General features: G+C 43.3%; 1 long non-coding RNA gene across 1 annotated transcript; it reads right to left on the bottom strand.

Annotated features, from left to right (window-relative positions):
* Positions 1-414: 414 nt before the first annotated feature.
* Positions 415-4949, bottom strand: LOC145425907 (uncharacterized). The gene is made up of 3 exons (XR_013906674.1): positions 2816-4949; positions 1435-2589; positions 415-553 (listed from the first exon to the last, which is right to left on the bottom strand). It is a non-coding gene; the product is annotated as an uncharacterized LOC145425907 (long non-coding RNA).
* Positions 4950-15026: the final 10077 nt, after the last annotated feature.

Genomic DNA, 15026 nt, shown 5'->3' with positions numbered 1-15026 from the left:
AATAATAACCACTGCAGCCAAAAACAGTGCCTGAGGAGCCCAGTTGTAAGTAAGCTATTAAGACTCGACTGTACACCGTGTTCGTGTTTTCCTCCGAAACAGTAAGTTCTGTTGGAGCAGCCTTTCAGCACCTCTCTCTGTCTCTGGCTAACAAAGTTGACCCAGACAACAAAGTAAAGCTAGTTTTCAGCTACGAGCCCGACGTATTAGCCAGAGGTCCCTTTACTACGGTTCAGAGCCGCGGACCTGTTTTATATACGCGTGAAACAGTTTTCTACACGAGATCACTGCAAAAAGTGCAGCCTTACCTAATGTCCACCTACTGTTACTCATTTATATTAAGGTTTAAATATCTAGTTGGTATTTATATGGCAAGTAACCTTCAATAACGGTAATAAATCACACAGCAATAGGACATTCATGTAGTTGTAAACTTGGGAAACTTCCACAGAGCTGGAAGGAAGCAGCGATTGTACCAACATGAAACCAGGAAATGGCAGACGGATAGTTTCAACATCCAACCAGTGTTGCCACAGTTACTTTGAAAAAGTAACTGTGAGCAGTTTTAAATTCTTGGGGGTAACTGTGACCGAGGACCTGTCCTGGGGCAACCATATCACCTCAGTTGTACGGAAGGCCCAACAGCGCCTCTACTACCTGAGGAGACTGCGGAGCGCACACATTCCCAGATCTCTGATGTTGAACTTCTACAACTGTGCCATCAGCAGCGTTCTGACGTATGGATTTCTAGTGTGGTTCCCCAGCTGCACCAAGGCCGATCAGCAAGCACTCCAGCGGGTGGTGAAAGAAGCTGGCAGAATTATTGGAACAAGTCTGCCAGAGATCAGTAATATCTTCCCCACTCGCTGTCTGAGGAGGGTGCACAGTATCCTGCGGGACCAACATCACCCTGCGCGCCACCTTTTCCATCTGCTGCCCTCAGGGAGAAGGTACAGGTCTATACAGGCCAGAACATCCAGACTGGCCAACAGCCTGTATCCACAGGCTGTGAGGCTCCTGAACTCTCTGCCCCCCTCTCACGGACAATAACCATATCCAACTTCTTAATAGCAATGAACTGGTCTGCATTGGTGCATCATATCTTTATTCTCTTCCCCCTCCTGCCCCCCCCCCTCTTTCTTAAATAGATAACTATCATATCTGATATCATATCTCACAGTACAATAATATTGAATGGGTTGCATTGTTGTATTTTGTCATGTTTCTCAGGTCTTTGTCTGAATTTCTACGAACATTATTGCTAAGGATTGTCTTATTGCATTGGAGTCACACTGGGTTAAATATGTACACTTGGGTTTTAAGGGGTATTTATTATTTTCTTCTTTTTTTTTGGGTTGTATGGAAGCCCCAAACGCAATTTCATTGTTCTTGACAATGACAATAAATAAATAAATACTATACTATACTAAATACTATATTACGGACTACTGATTACTCCTTCCAAAAGTAACTTAGTTACTTTACTGATTACTTTATTTTTAAAGTAACTAAGTTAGATTACTAGTTACTTTATTAGTTACTTTCAGAAGCTGCCAATAACACTCCCCACTGCCTCAACATAAAAACATCAACCGATTTTGCCAATACTCACTTTATTGGAAGTGTATTTTAACAGTAATGTCAACAATATATCTGCTGACATTTGAAGTTGAACTTAAAACTTTTTTCCTGACAGAAATACTTGTTTGTATGAAAATAAAGACAGTCTTGTTACTTCACTTAACATAAATACTTTTTATAAAAAAACAAACAAACAAACAAAGAGTCTTCCTTGACTTCCCTTAAGATACTTTTTATACCATCCACATGTAAGCACTATTGTCCGCTTTTGTAACTTTGGACTAATCTTATGAAAAAAAAAAAAAAGAGACTGCAGGTCCAACTTAAATTGCCTTACTTCCTTGCAGGTAATTGATTTAAGTTAATCAACTTGAAAACTTTAATAAGTTTATTAAGTGACTTTGATAAACTTAATTCAATTACTTGTAAATAGTTATTTAAATTGGATTCCCCATTCTCTGTTTTTTCAGTATATGTTGTCATCGCATGTTATGGGGGAAACAGTAGAGTGGAGCGAGTAAACCAGTGGTTGTACCTCATTAACAGAAGCTTCTCAAACCTTTTGTCAGAAAGTCGATTTCTTTTAGGCGTGAGCACCAAACCTCCCAGAGTAAAAAGTCGCTCCACAGGAGCACTTGATGGGGTTGGAGTGTTATACTTTAAAAAAATTGTCTTTATGCTTGAAAATTTATGCAGAATCTGAAGGTCGTAGCCTGACATCAGGTAGTCCATGACTTCTTTTTCTGCAGAATAGGTCTCCTCCTCTGGCTCTGCCTCAAAAGTGAAAAAGTCCATCTCACCTTGGCTGCTAGTTGTGGTAGCACTGGGCACACTGGCAGGGTTTTTTGCCAGAGGAGCAGTGGTGCAACACTCTGCTGTCAGAAGCTGTTTTACTCGCTCCCTCCTTCCTGCATCTCTCAGCCATCGGAGTTTGAATTTTGGACAACTGGCAGCTGCAAGAAGGGCATCTTTGTCGTCCAGCACACCGGCGAAACGAGTCTGAATAGCCTAAAAAACATAATTGATATTTTTTATGCCTACAATTTATTATGTTATTGAATTATTTGCAAACCATGCCTAATATGAGATCAGTATTATGGATTTATTTTGTTTTAGGTTACTTGTAAACATTTTAATTGTTTTAATCTTATTTTTCAATGATAATTAATATTCTGTTCCATGTTTGTGAATTGTATGAAGCAAAAAATCTGACTAATTTCAAGATGGAGCGTACCTGTACAATGGCATCTGGAAGGCCTGCAGTCATCCTGGAGAGGTCATCTTTCACAGCCTGGGTCTTCTGCATCAGAACTTCAAGTGTTGGTAGTAAAGTTCCATATGGACAGTCGCCTTGTAAAATGTCCAGTGCTGCAGTCAGAGGTTTCATGGCCATGCAGTACTCATGCAGGAACTGGTATTCTTGATCTTTGAAGCACTCCTAGCTTTGTGCACAGAGTATTCAGCTCAACCATGGGGATTTCTGCAATTCTCTTTACAGCATCAAAAAAGGAATTCCACCTTGTGGATGTTGGTATTAGGAGCTTTCTTTTGCTGATTTCTTCCACTGTTTCTGATGCAAGTGTAGATCTACTCGATTTGGTCCAAAGAGCTGTGCATTTTGCTGTGCTGCTCCTATACACAGCCCTGCTCTCTGCATTGGTTGTTAAATGTTTCTCCACATCACGTGTGCAAGTTATGTTGATGGTGTGCGAAGCACACCTGCGGTGCAGGGGAAGAGACAGCTGACCATCACTTTCATTCTCAGCCGAGAGGATTTCTGACAGATCAGAAAAAGGGACATCATCGTCTTTGGGGCTGGACTCTTCCTCCTCCGTCTCATCATCGGACTCCGTGACAGGATGATAAACTTGAAACGCCTTAACAAAGTTGGATCCATTATCAGTAACTGTTGCAACTACTTTGTTGAGTAATCCATAAGAGGAGTGGATGTTTTCGATTTCTGTACCAATGACATCATACGTGTGTCTACCACGAATTCGCCTACATGCTAATGCAACCTAACGTGGTTCTACTGATCCAGTGGAGCGTTACTCCCATATAGCTTCTGTTGTTAGCAGTCCAAATATCCGCGGTAGTTGAAACAAAGTCAATCTCATTCAGTGTGGCCTTCAAATTTCTCTCCATTTCTGTAAACTCCTTCTCCAAGTAAGAAGTAAAAGTCGTTCAGTGAGGCAGCTCGGCATTAACAGAAGTAGGGATCTTTTTTATTATGGCACGAAACGAGGGCGAGTCAACAGTGTTTATAGGTAGCATTTCTTCTACAATATACTGCGCGACCAACTTCTTCAATTCTTCATCACTTACTGGTTTTGCACCAAAGTCCAACTTTTGTTGTTTGGGGGGTGTAGGACCTTCTGCGGAAGTCACGGCTCTCTGCTTCGGACCACTTGGTGGGACTCTCTCTGTGAGTTTGACTGTGCTGTGCTGCGACTCCAAATGTTTCTTTAAGTTTGACGTAGTGTTTTTGAAGGTAGATAACACTTTTTCGCCAACACAGAGTGTACAACGAACCTTAATATTTAAATCTTTAGTTGACAGAAACTCAAAATAGTGACTATATTTCCAGCTAAAGAACGAACATCTCTCTCCCTCCATTGTTGTTTACACTTTTTTACGTCGCTGGCTGCTTGTGAGCGGGAAACGTGACCTGTCGCTTATGTGACGTTTCACGACACGTATGCGTTTGTCATCCGCTGAGACGAAAAGAAGAAACCAAATCTTTTTGCTTAAAAAAATAGTAACGCACAGTGGTTTGGACAAGTAACTTTAATCTGACTACTGTTATGGAAATAGTAACGCGTTAGATTAGTCGTTACTGAAAAAGTGGTCATATTCGGAGTAACGCGTTACTAAGCAACGCGTTACTGGCATCACTGCATCCAACATCTGCAACATAATGGAGACGATGATAAACAACAGATTAACAAACTATAATGAAAATGAAAGATATCGGAGTGGGTTTAGGAGACGGAGAAGTACGATGGGTCCAGCTTCATGTTTAAAACATGAAACAATAAAAAGATGAAATCAAACTCAGATCTCATGAACAACAGTTGGGAGGACAGAACAACTGCAGTTTGTGAGTGTGTGGTTTGAAAGGATGTCAGAAGAAAGAGAAAACAGCTGAAGTTAAAACCTGTCAGTCAGACAGTGTTGGTACCAACAGTACAGCCGTGGATCCTCCTGATGCTGCAGGTTTGAGAGCTTTGACTTTAAACTCACACACAGAACAAACACTGATCACACAGTTATGTTCAAATCTGTACAGATGCATCAAAACACAGCATTCATTGTTAAAGCAGGAAAAGGATCAATGATGGTATCAGTGTACACAGGAGAGATGGCTGGAGACATGAGAACACTACGGTGAGTCATGTGATCAGACTCGGGTTCATCTTTGGTCAGTTTACAGCACAGGTGTTCAGACAGGTGGGAAAGCAGTGAGTGGAGGAAAAGAGAGGATGATGGTCTAGAAATGTAAAGGAGAAATGAGGAGCACAGGAAGGAGAGAGGAGAGGAGGTCATCTTACAGGACGGGTCCAGGAATCTATGTACAGGTAAACGAGAGATGAATCAGAACCAGGAAACGCTAGGAATAAACACGAGACATAACAAGAGCCAGGGTGTCATTGATGTGTGTCTAACAACATCCAGCGACGAGAAGCTTTGAACCAGCGTCTTAAGTAGTAGCTGAGGAAGGCTGGATAATGAGCCACATGTCCGCGATTACTCAGAGGTGCGTGAGCCGAAGGCGGGAGCCCACCAAGACCTCCGCCCAGGCAGAGGAAAGACAGGAGAGCAGAAATCAAAACAAAAATGCAGGAAGCCTTGCTGGGAGGGCCGGGCAGACAAAGGGACCGTGACACTTAGAATAGAATAGAATAGAATTCAACTTTATTGTCACTGCACATGCACAGGTACAAGGCAACGAAATGCAGTTTGCATCCATCCAGAAGTGCTTCAGCCATGATATAGATATATTACAATATATATTAGCAAAAATATAGATATGTGAGTACATTACAGAAATGGGTCTATTATGGTATGTTATAATGTACACGTATGAAGTATGTTATGAATATGCTAAAACTATAAGTATGTACAGGCTGTAGTGAGTACAGGCTATGAACAGGATATAAATATGAAAAACTATACAGAATCTGAGATATACAGTTATACAGAGATGTGAACTATGCGGGTTATAAACAGTTGTAGGATTAAAGATTATCGTATGTACAGAATGATTATTTACACAGAACTATACAGTAGTGCAGTTAAGATAAGTGAGATATGTGGATAATTCCTACAGAGGCTGTATAAAGTGCTGGTGGCTGTGAGTGGTGGTTCAGTCCATGTTATTATTGTGTGTACGAGGGTATTAGGACGGAGGTTCCCTTCACTGATTCTTTCTGAACGAGGATTTCTGTGCTCAGTCCAACTTTGTGAGACACTTCTTTGAGATCCCCTCGTGCCAAATGTAATAACAGCCATCTAGTGTCATGACTGGAAGACTGTTCCTGTATGCTGTGTGGTGGGTGAGGTGCTGAGTGGGGATAAATCACAGTCTGGTTCTTGAGGTGGTCCTGACCTTGAAATGCTCTCATTCATTCCTCGGTGTGAACAGGCAGCTTCTGCAGGTGTGGTGCTAAAGCTTCATCTGGGTGGAGTCACAGGTGTTAGCTGGTGAACAGCTGACTCTGTCGGTGGTCTCTAGAGCGGACAGCTGTGTTATTTCTTTGTGTCATCCATCTCTCGATGCTGCTGTGAGCCAGGCGTCAGCAGCAGCATCAGCAGCATTTCTCTCCTTGAATGTCTCTGCTCGTCATGAAGGGGCTTTACTGTTTCGCCAATACTGTGCGTCCATTTGTCCACTTTGACAGACAGCTGACAGCTTCAATAAACATCAGACACAGAAGTAAAGTTCAAGGTTTTTACTTCATCTTCAGTCTTCTTGTGTGTAAAACTAAAACTTTTCATTAACCCTCTGGGGTCGAGGGACGCGCCGGCACGTCAACATCACATGATCAATTTAAGACAACACAGCGACTCTGAGTCTCATTTCACAGCTTGGGTCGAAAGTGCGGACTTCAAACTATATACCAGTTTTTGAATTGTGTCAATGGGCCACGTAAAACCAGAGTTATGATAAAAAATACACGCGATGTTGTTTCTGAACAAAACAGTGGCGTTTACATCGGGAAGAAGGGTAAAAACGGCGTTTTCTACAGACAGCGCTAGCAAACACTCTCCGCTTGTGAGTGAAAAAAGAAAAAGAAAAAACACCCCTTCCCTATTGGTGTTAAAGTGTACCATGTCAGCCAATCAGAAATGATATGGCAACATGTGACATTTGGTTGTTTAGGGAGAAGGGGAAGTTTTTAGGAGTGACACCGGCGACGGAAAGCGGGCGAGCGACAGAGAGAGAGAGAGCGAGTTTTCACATGTGAGACATTAGTGACGTTTAGCGTGTTTGGAGGCTGTAGTTAGTGTGTTGTGTAGTTATTGTTGTGTGTTGTGTGTCAGTTAGACTGCTGAATGTCACAGTTGCTCTAAAAAGCCGTCAAAGGCAGATTCCAGTGTAAACTCTGATTCCACTTGGAAAACTGGACTGATGCTCCTCCTGCTGTCAGACCTGCAGGTTTAGGCCTGTGCTGTTCTCCTGTCTTATACTGAACACAAACTCGTTTTTTGGACTGGCACAAATAATTAGTGTGCCTTCTTATTTGATGCAGCCCAGCTGATTGTTCTGGAAATAGATTTAAATGGTTATATAAAAAACTGAGGCCTTGGCTGCATTTGTAGGTCAATAGTACCAAACAACTTTGGTGTTTGCAAAACTTGTGCATAATTTTTAGAAATGTACAATTTCTATTTGTATTTCAAGTTATGAAAATAATTCGTTAAACAAGTTTGTTGGTTTTACAGTAAAACTTTTTTCTACTCGGATTTTGAATTCTTTGTCTGAATTTAGATCAACTATGCTCATATAGTATGCCAAAATGAAAAAATAACTCAAATTTCAGATATTTGAGGTTGTGCTGAAAATATTGATACCAAACAAGGCAAGATAAACCGTTTAAAAGGTGAAATATAGAGGTAAAATCAAACGTAGTCGAAAATGGCCAATTATACCCTGGACCCCAGAGGGTTAACTTATGAAGATGTGTTTTTATCCTGAGCACAGAATGAAAATGATGATAATAATTTACTACATGCACACCAAATGTAATAATAGCAGCTCAGTAGTAATCAGAGTAACAAAAACTTACAAAATTCCACTTATTCAGTCTGATGTTCTCTGATCTGTTTCTCTTGTTTAGTGTCTTAAATGCTGCCAGTGCCTCTCTTTGCTGTAACCAACCTTTCTCTTTATTTCTGAGCTTTTTAAGGACTTTAACCTTTGAAAATGGAAAGAAATCAGTCAGATTCATGGCTGCATCACAGTGTCACATGTAGTTCTCCACATCAGCTGGATTATATCTATAGCAGCAAACAGCAGCTGATGCACAAATCTTTGTCTGTGTGAATAAAGTTGGATCAGTTCAAACAGTTTGTTGCTCTGCTTGAAAGCAGCAGTTTTTCTAATGCACCACCTTCATGTTTCCTTCATATTTGAATCCCCCTGTAGATGCTGACAGGTAACCATGTCACACAGAGCTCAAGCCTTTGAATCCAGCTGTGACTGTTGATTTTCTATTGAATGGACTTTTTCAAATCCAGCTGTAGGCCTGTGTTTGTGAGCTCATTAACAGCTGTTTGTTTAGAGAGACGTGGTCCTCACAGGACAGCCACTACAAACATATGATTTTATAGAATATGATGCATTACTGCAGATTCAACACAATAGAAAGGATTTGAAATGAGCTCAGCCTTAAACATGTGCAGCAGTAATATTGATCCACAGACACTGATGGGAACATTTTTCTGCACAATAAGTACTTTGACTTTTCATACTTTATGTACAATTTGCCAGTACTGCAGTTTTGTGTGTAGTGAGGTGTTTTCATGGTGTTTTCTTGGTGCTTTTACTAAAGGAAGGCTTCTATCAAATTCTTCCACATGTTGTCAAACTGAGCTGTGTGATGAAGTGAGTGTGACAGAAACACTCAGACTGTGTTTCTCTGCTTCATCAAGTCAAATCTGGTCCTCAGAGACTGAATAAAGTCCTGTCCCACTAACAGCAGCTCCAACAGTCTGTTCACTGCTTTCTTCCTGTCAGTCTTCATCTTTCTGCTGCGTCTCCTCTTCACACTGACCACTTTCTATCTAACAGTGAGCTCCCAGTGAAGCAGCAGCATTCAGCCTGTTAGAGTCAACACAAATGTCTCCATCCAAGCTCATGTTGTGCTTTGTTGTCCTCTCAGTCCCCCAGGTGGAGGTGGATTCAGGGGTGGAGTCTGTCCAGCTGCCCTTCAACACCACACTTCACCTGCCTGAAGACGCTAAAGTGAAGTGGATGGAGAACAGATACAGCAGGAAGGTCCACGTGTATGAGAACGGCTCTGACCAGCCTCACAAACAGCACCAGGCTTACAGAGACCGAACGAAGATGAATGAAGACCTGCTGAAAACTGGAGACCTCAGTCTGACCCTGAAACACCCCACAGATGGAGACAACAGGACCTACACCTGCACCGTCTACAGCAGGGAGGGAAACATCCTGCTGAAGAAACAAGTGGAGCTGAAAGTCAGAGGTCAGTGCTGTAGATACAGGTCAAAGGTCAGAGGTCATGCAGGAGTTTATTCTCTAAAAGCTTTTAGTTTGAATCTATTTTCAGTTCATTCAAATAAAATAAATTCTTTGATGTTTTGATCTAAAAGCCAAAAATGTCAGGCGGAGCAACTGTGTGTTTAAATGAACTAAGAAGACCATTAAAATGATCCTACCTTCAAAATAAAAGCCTCTGGCATGATGTGAGTTTGGATCAAATCAATAGTTTTGTTAGTTTAGTCCAAATCAGTGTAAATGTATAAATATCAATAGTTTTAAAGCTGCTGGGATCATTCAAACACTTTGATCCAGTCATTTGGATGTTGTCACATGTCAGGGTGGAGCAGCCATAAATACGAGGCTTTTATTGTGAAAATGCTGAGTGTGATGATCCAGAGGAGCCCATGGGGTGTTTGTGGCTGGATGCAAAGGTTTGTAGCTCTCCTTGTAAAGAGAAACAGCTTGAAGCTACAGAGGAGCGTCTGCAGAAGAAGACAGGGGAAAGAGGAAGAAGCTGAGGCCGCTGGAGAAAAGACAGGAAAAGGAAATCAGCTTCATTTGTTGGAGGCCGTTTGTTCATCACACTGAAATATTCCCACTTTAGAGACAGGAAAAGTGTGGATTGATGTTTGTCTCCATGATTTGGGCCCTGGAGTCATTTCTTCATCTCCCACTTTAAGACATATTAATGTCAGCCTCACACGTCCCACAGTGGACACATTTCTATTTCTAGATGATATTTGGAGGATGGTCATGTGTTTCTCTGCTGTCACAGCTCTTTGTGATATTTGAGCGCAGCTGTAATGTTTGTGTGGTTAAAGCCACCAGACTCCACTGACAAAAACTCTCATTTTAGCCGGAGAACACGGGGCTGCTGTGGGACTTTGTGTTTGCAAAGGTTTCTATTGGAGGCATGTTTGCCTTTATTATATAGGTGCAGAGAGTAGACAGGAAAGTGGGGAGAGAGTGAGGGACACACAGGCACCTGTAGTAAGCCCCGCCTTCAGCCCACCTGCTCAGCCAGGTGAGCTATAGCGCTGCTTTAACATGTTGGTGTGATTGAGAGTGAATGAAAGTGAGTGATGGAGGCAGCAGGAAACTAACAGGCTGTTTGTTCTGAGAGGTCACATGACTGTTGTTCTCAGCAGAGTCTGATGATTTGATGAGACCATGAGAGCGGCTTCAGTTCCTCATCAGAAAGAGTCTGACAGAAGCTCCTCCCTCTGTACCCCAGTAGACTTCTATTAGACTGCTCCAGATTCCTGAGAGTTCACACAGAAAACTTTACAAACAGCCAAAGAAAAACTATTGAAAAGCTTCAAGATCACAAAGAGCTCTTTCACAGCACATATGAGCCATTAAGAAGTGCACATTTGTGTTTCCCACAGTCCATCATCCAATAATATCAAAGGACAAACTGTGAGGTAAAAAGCCTTCAGCTCTTTTTGAAGGAAGCAAAAAGACTTTGGTCCTGAGAGATGGTTCAAAACACAACTCAGACCTACCAAAGTATTATTTGTGCCAAACACATGAAGCCTTCAACTTTGTATGTGTCCAGTCAGTGTGGCAATAGAAGTCACTGTGAGGATTTTCAATGTGCTGTCAAAGAGCATCCAAACAATCAGGTGAGGATGAAGAGAATTAGTGTGGATGGACAGAAAATCCATATCCAGTGTGATTTAGGAGCAGCTCATATATAATGAGTGAAATGAAAGAAGAGCACAGACAGGAAGAACATGAGTGAGCAGACATTTTGGAGCTGCTGATCCACACAGGGCTGGATGGAAGGAGTGGGAGTCCATGATGGCTCAAAGTCTCTGATCTAACTGTTCCTGAGCCTCTCCCCCTGCCTCCTCTTTGGATCTTCTCCTCCTCTTCTTCCTTATCTGCCTCCTCCACCACTGCTCTCTCCTCCCTCATCTCCTCCTCAGCTGAACTGAAGTCAGGGCTGTAACATGAGGAAACGTGCAGAAATGACTGAGTCAGCATGTTGTTGAAGTGAGTTGAGTGATGGTGAGCAGATTAGATGTGCGAGCCTCCCTGTAGAGAAAAGCAGATCTTCTCCAGAGTTTCCCACCTCATGTTTTCCTGTGTCACAGCTGATTGTCACATCCTGGCTGTCACTAAATGAGTGGTCCAAAGGTGGAAGGAGGAGCACAGTTAGATTGTTCACCTCCTAACCTGTGAAATCAATCAGCTGAATGAAAAACACTGTGATCCTATGAGCTGCTATCAGGGCTGCTCCATTCTCAGGATTCTCATCTGGATGACTGAAGCAGATTATTGATGAAGTCAGCAAACAGCTTTCAAAATGGCTCTTTTTCCAGGGGAACTCCCTGAAATGTAAATCTCATTGGAATGAAGAAGAAGTCCAAAGGCGTGGTTAGGCCCAGACTTGTGGCTGTTTTCAATGTAAAGCCCATGTTGCAGGCAGCTGCTGCTCCTTACTGGCCCACAGCCTCCACTGATGGATGTGTCAGCTCACTTGTACTGTAGCCACGGGGAGAGCGATGGTGAAGCTGACAACCAGAGGTGTAGCGCTATTTGTTGAAGTAGCCCAGCTGTGCCATGGAAGCACAAGTTTCCAGAGATGATTGGACTGTGAGCAGAAATGATCCATGTTGGACTGAATTGAAGAACAGATCATAAAGTCCTCTGTGTGCCCAGCCCGTCTGTCTGAGCATCTTCATCAGTGTGCAGCTGATCTACAGCTAATCTGCTGATTGATGAGCAGCCTGTTCATGGTGATGATGAGAAACAGATTGGATTCAAAGCACAAATGAGTGAAAAAGGAGCAGCAGCCATGATAGAGCGAGTCCTCTGCTGACAGAAATAGTGGAGTGAAGGATTTGTGCAGCGTTTCTCTGTGAAAACAGCTGATTCAGATCAATGAGAGGAGGATGAAGGAGAAGCAGCATGTTTCTGATAGAAGCATCACTGCTGTGCTACAAACTGCTGGGACTGTGTGTGTGTGACGGCTCAGCTGGAGGCAGGATTGGTCCAGAGGAGAGCTGCTTTATTCCAGACTAACTCTTCTAGAAAGCTGACATCTGTGTGGAACAGCTGACCTGCACCATGTGGAAAAGAACAGCAACATGATTCAGCGTCAGATCCCGACACATCCACGGATTCATCCCGTTACAGGAACTGTGCCACACGTGGCCTCTGTTTGTTCTGCATTGATGCTGCAGGGATTTCTTCAAGTCACTATAATATAGTGTCAGATGGACACATGAAGCTAACACGGCACATCTTTGTGAGTCTGCAGCATGTTGACACACATGTCAGTGTTGTACAGATCTGAGAGCAGCACAAACAAACTCCATCAAAGTGATTTGTGCTGTTGCAGAGCTGTGTGACTGCATTTGTCTTCATTATGGACACATTTCTACAAATGGGACTAAACATGTGACCCTCTGCACATCCATGGCTCAACAGTGCACCCATTGGCTGGATGCAGCTTGTATTGTGGCTCCTCCCCCTTAGCTTCAGGTCAGTTTAGCTGTGTTTCCTCCAAATCCCAGAATTCCTGAGGAGCAGGAATATGTGGGGCTGGGCTCTAAACACTCAGGGTGAGGACTGAGTGAAGAGCTACAGGACAAAGTTTCAGCGCTGCGCTCACAGCTTTGAGACGTCCAATCAGCAACTGGTCCTGATAACATCTCCCCTCTCATTCCACATACATGAAGACTGCTAGAAGCAGCTATCAGCCACATCAGGCTCACATCATGCTTGCTATTAAACATGCTGCAGTCTGCAGTAAACTCCCTGCCACAAAGCTTTGAGTCTCCTCCAAATGCACCTGTAACAAGGTCACCTGCAGAAATAACTGTGTCCACGGGCAGAGTCACCAACACTCTGCACCAGAGCTAAACCTGCTTTGGAGCTAAAAAGCTGCTGTCAGGGTTTCCTGCAGAGCTTCAAATGTGGAGACTGAAAGCTGTGGACAGTTTCTGTGGCTGGATTATTTCATATGTGTTTGTTTCACTTTCAAAGGAAAGTGTTGGAATAAATCAGGTGTGTGACGCACACTTTACTGCAGATTGTTCTCAATGTAACACAAAAAGCAATCAAAATGTGATTGATCCTGATGTGCTTGTTGCTTCTAGCAGTGTTGATGTATTTGCACAGAGAGGGGGAGATGTTATCAGAGTGTGTAAGTGATCAGATCTGATGCTGAATCATGTTCATGTACAGTCAGCTGATCCTCACAGTTCAGTTTGTAATCATGCAGCTCTCCTCTGATAAATCCTGAGCTCCACCTGAGTCTCAGTCCTCAGGACCTCACACAGTCCCAGCAGCTTCTATCAGCAGAGTTCTCCCTGATATCACAAACATATTGATCCTCCTTCAGCCTCCTCTCATTCATCTGTTTCCACAGAGAAACTCATCAGTGAAACCTGAGCTTACTGTGGATTATTCTGGTGGCTCCATCACTCTCTGCCTCACACGCCCTCATCTGCTGCTTTCCTCTGATTGGCTGCTCTGACAGAGTCATGATTGGCTGCATGTTTGTATAGAAAGCAGCACGTTGCTGGTAGATCAGCCATCAGCTCATGTTTGTGACTGCAGCATGGCACCAGTTTGCTCCTCGTGTTTCAGTCCCAGACTGACCTGCAGCTCTTTAGTAAATTCAGACAGCAGCTTTGTAACTGTTAGTAAATCTGACCATGAATATCATTATGACACCTCTGACCACTCATTCTGTCTTTATTGGCTTTCATACATGAAACACGCTTAAAGTCACCATTGAATCTAAACTGGATGAAAGCAGCTGTGAGTCACTGCAGCAGCTCTGTGCCAACAACCAACCAACACCTGGGTGGAGTCCCAGCTGAAGCTGAGAGATACTCAGAGACAGAAGCAGCTGTATGGAAGCGTTCTACAGGACGGCTGACACAAAGCTGATGTTACTGATGTCTCCTAGATAGATCTCATGGACCAAAGGCTCTCTGTGTCATCTCGGCTCCAGCTGAACTAAACAGAGGGAATTTGGGCTTTCAGGGAGGGGTGAAAGCAGATTCAGGTTTCATCATGTTTCTGTTAAAAACATCAAATCAAGCTGATGGGAAGTTGTAGAATCCTTCAGAATAAAAGCCTGACTATTCAGAGCTCCAACATTAAGAAGAGCAAAGTGAACCAAGGTGGGTGGAGGCAGCAGAGAAACTGTAGGGTGGAGCTGAATGCTTCATCAGTGGGATGATGCAGCAGATTTCCTCCACCTTGCACAAACTGTCCTGTTAGTTATTATGACTGGAACATCCAAAATGTCTCCAGAGGCTCCGAGTCCAGCTGAACATGTATTAGTGTTTAGAGTGGAACTGAGGTGATAGGGACTAGGACCTGGGGGACGTCAGTCAGTGACGGAGCGGTCAGCAGGTGTGGGCAGGTGTGGACAGGTACTTGATGGAGTGTTTCCTGCTGGACTCCATATGATATGTTAGCAGAGAGGATCTGGCTCCTGATTGGTTGAAGTGGAGCCCATCTGCTGCAGAAAGATGCCTCCTGTCCCAGAAAACATTGAAGTTGTCTCTAAAGCCCAGGCTGTGGGAGTCACACACAGAGGAGAGCCAGGTGTGGAGGCCGAGCAGCCGCCCAAACGCCCCACGGCCACAGGTGGGAGTGGGGCCGCAGATACAAACACTACGGTGGGCTTGTTTCACAGCCTCACAAAGACACACAAAGTCCAGTTTGAGGAAGTGGGAGCGCTGTT

The sequence above is a fragment of the Astatotilapia calliptera genome, chromosome 3 (assembly GCF_964374335.1).
Source record: "Astatotilapia calliptera chromosome 3, fAstCal68.1, whole genome shotgun sequence".
NCBI lineage: Eukaryota > Metazoa > Chordata > Actinopteri > Cichliformes > Cichlidae > Astatotilapia > Astatotilapia calliptera.
Note: the sequence above shows the minus strand (reverse complement) of the source record. Positions and strands in the feature narration are given on the sequence as shown.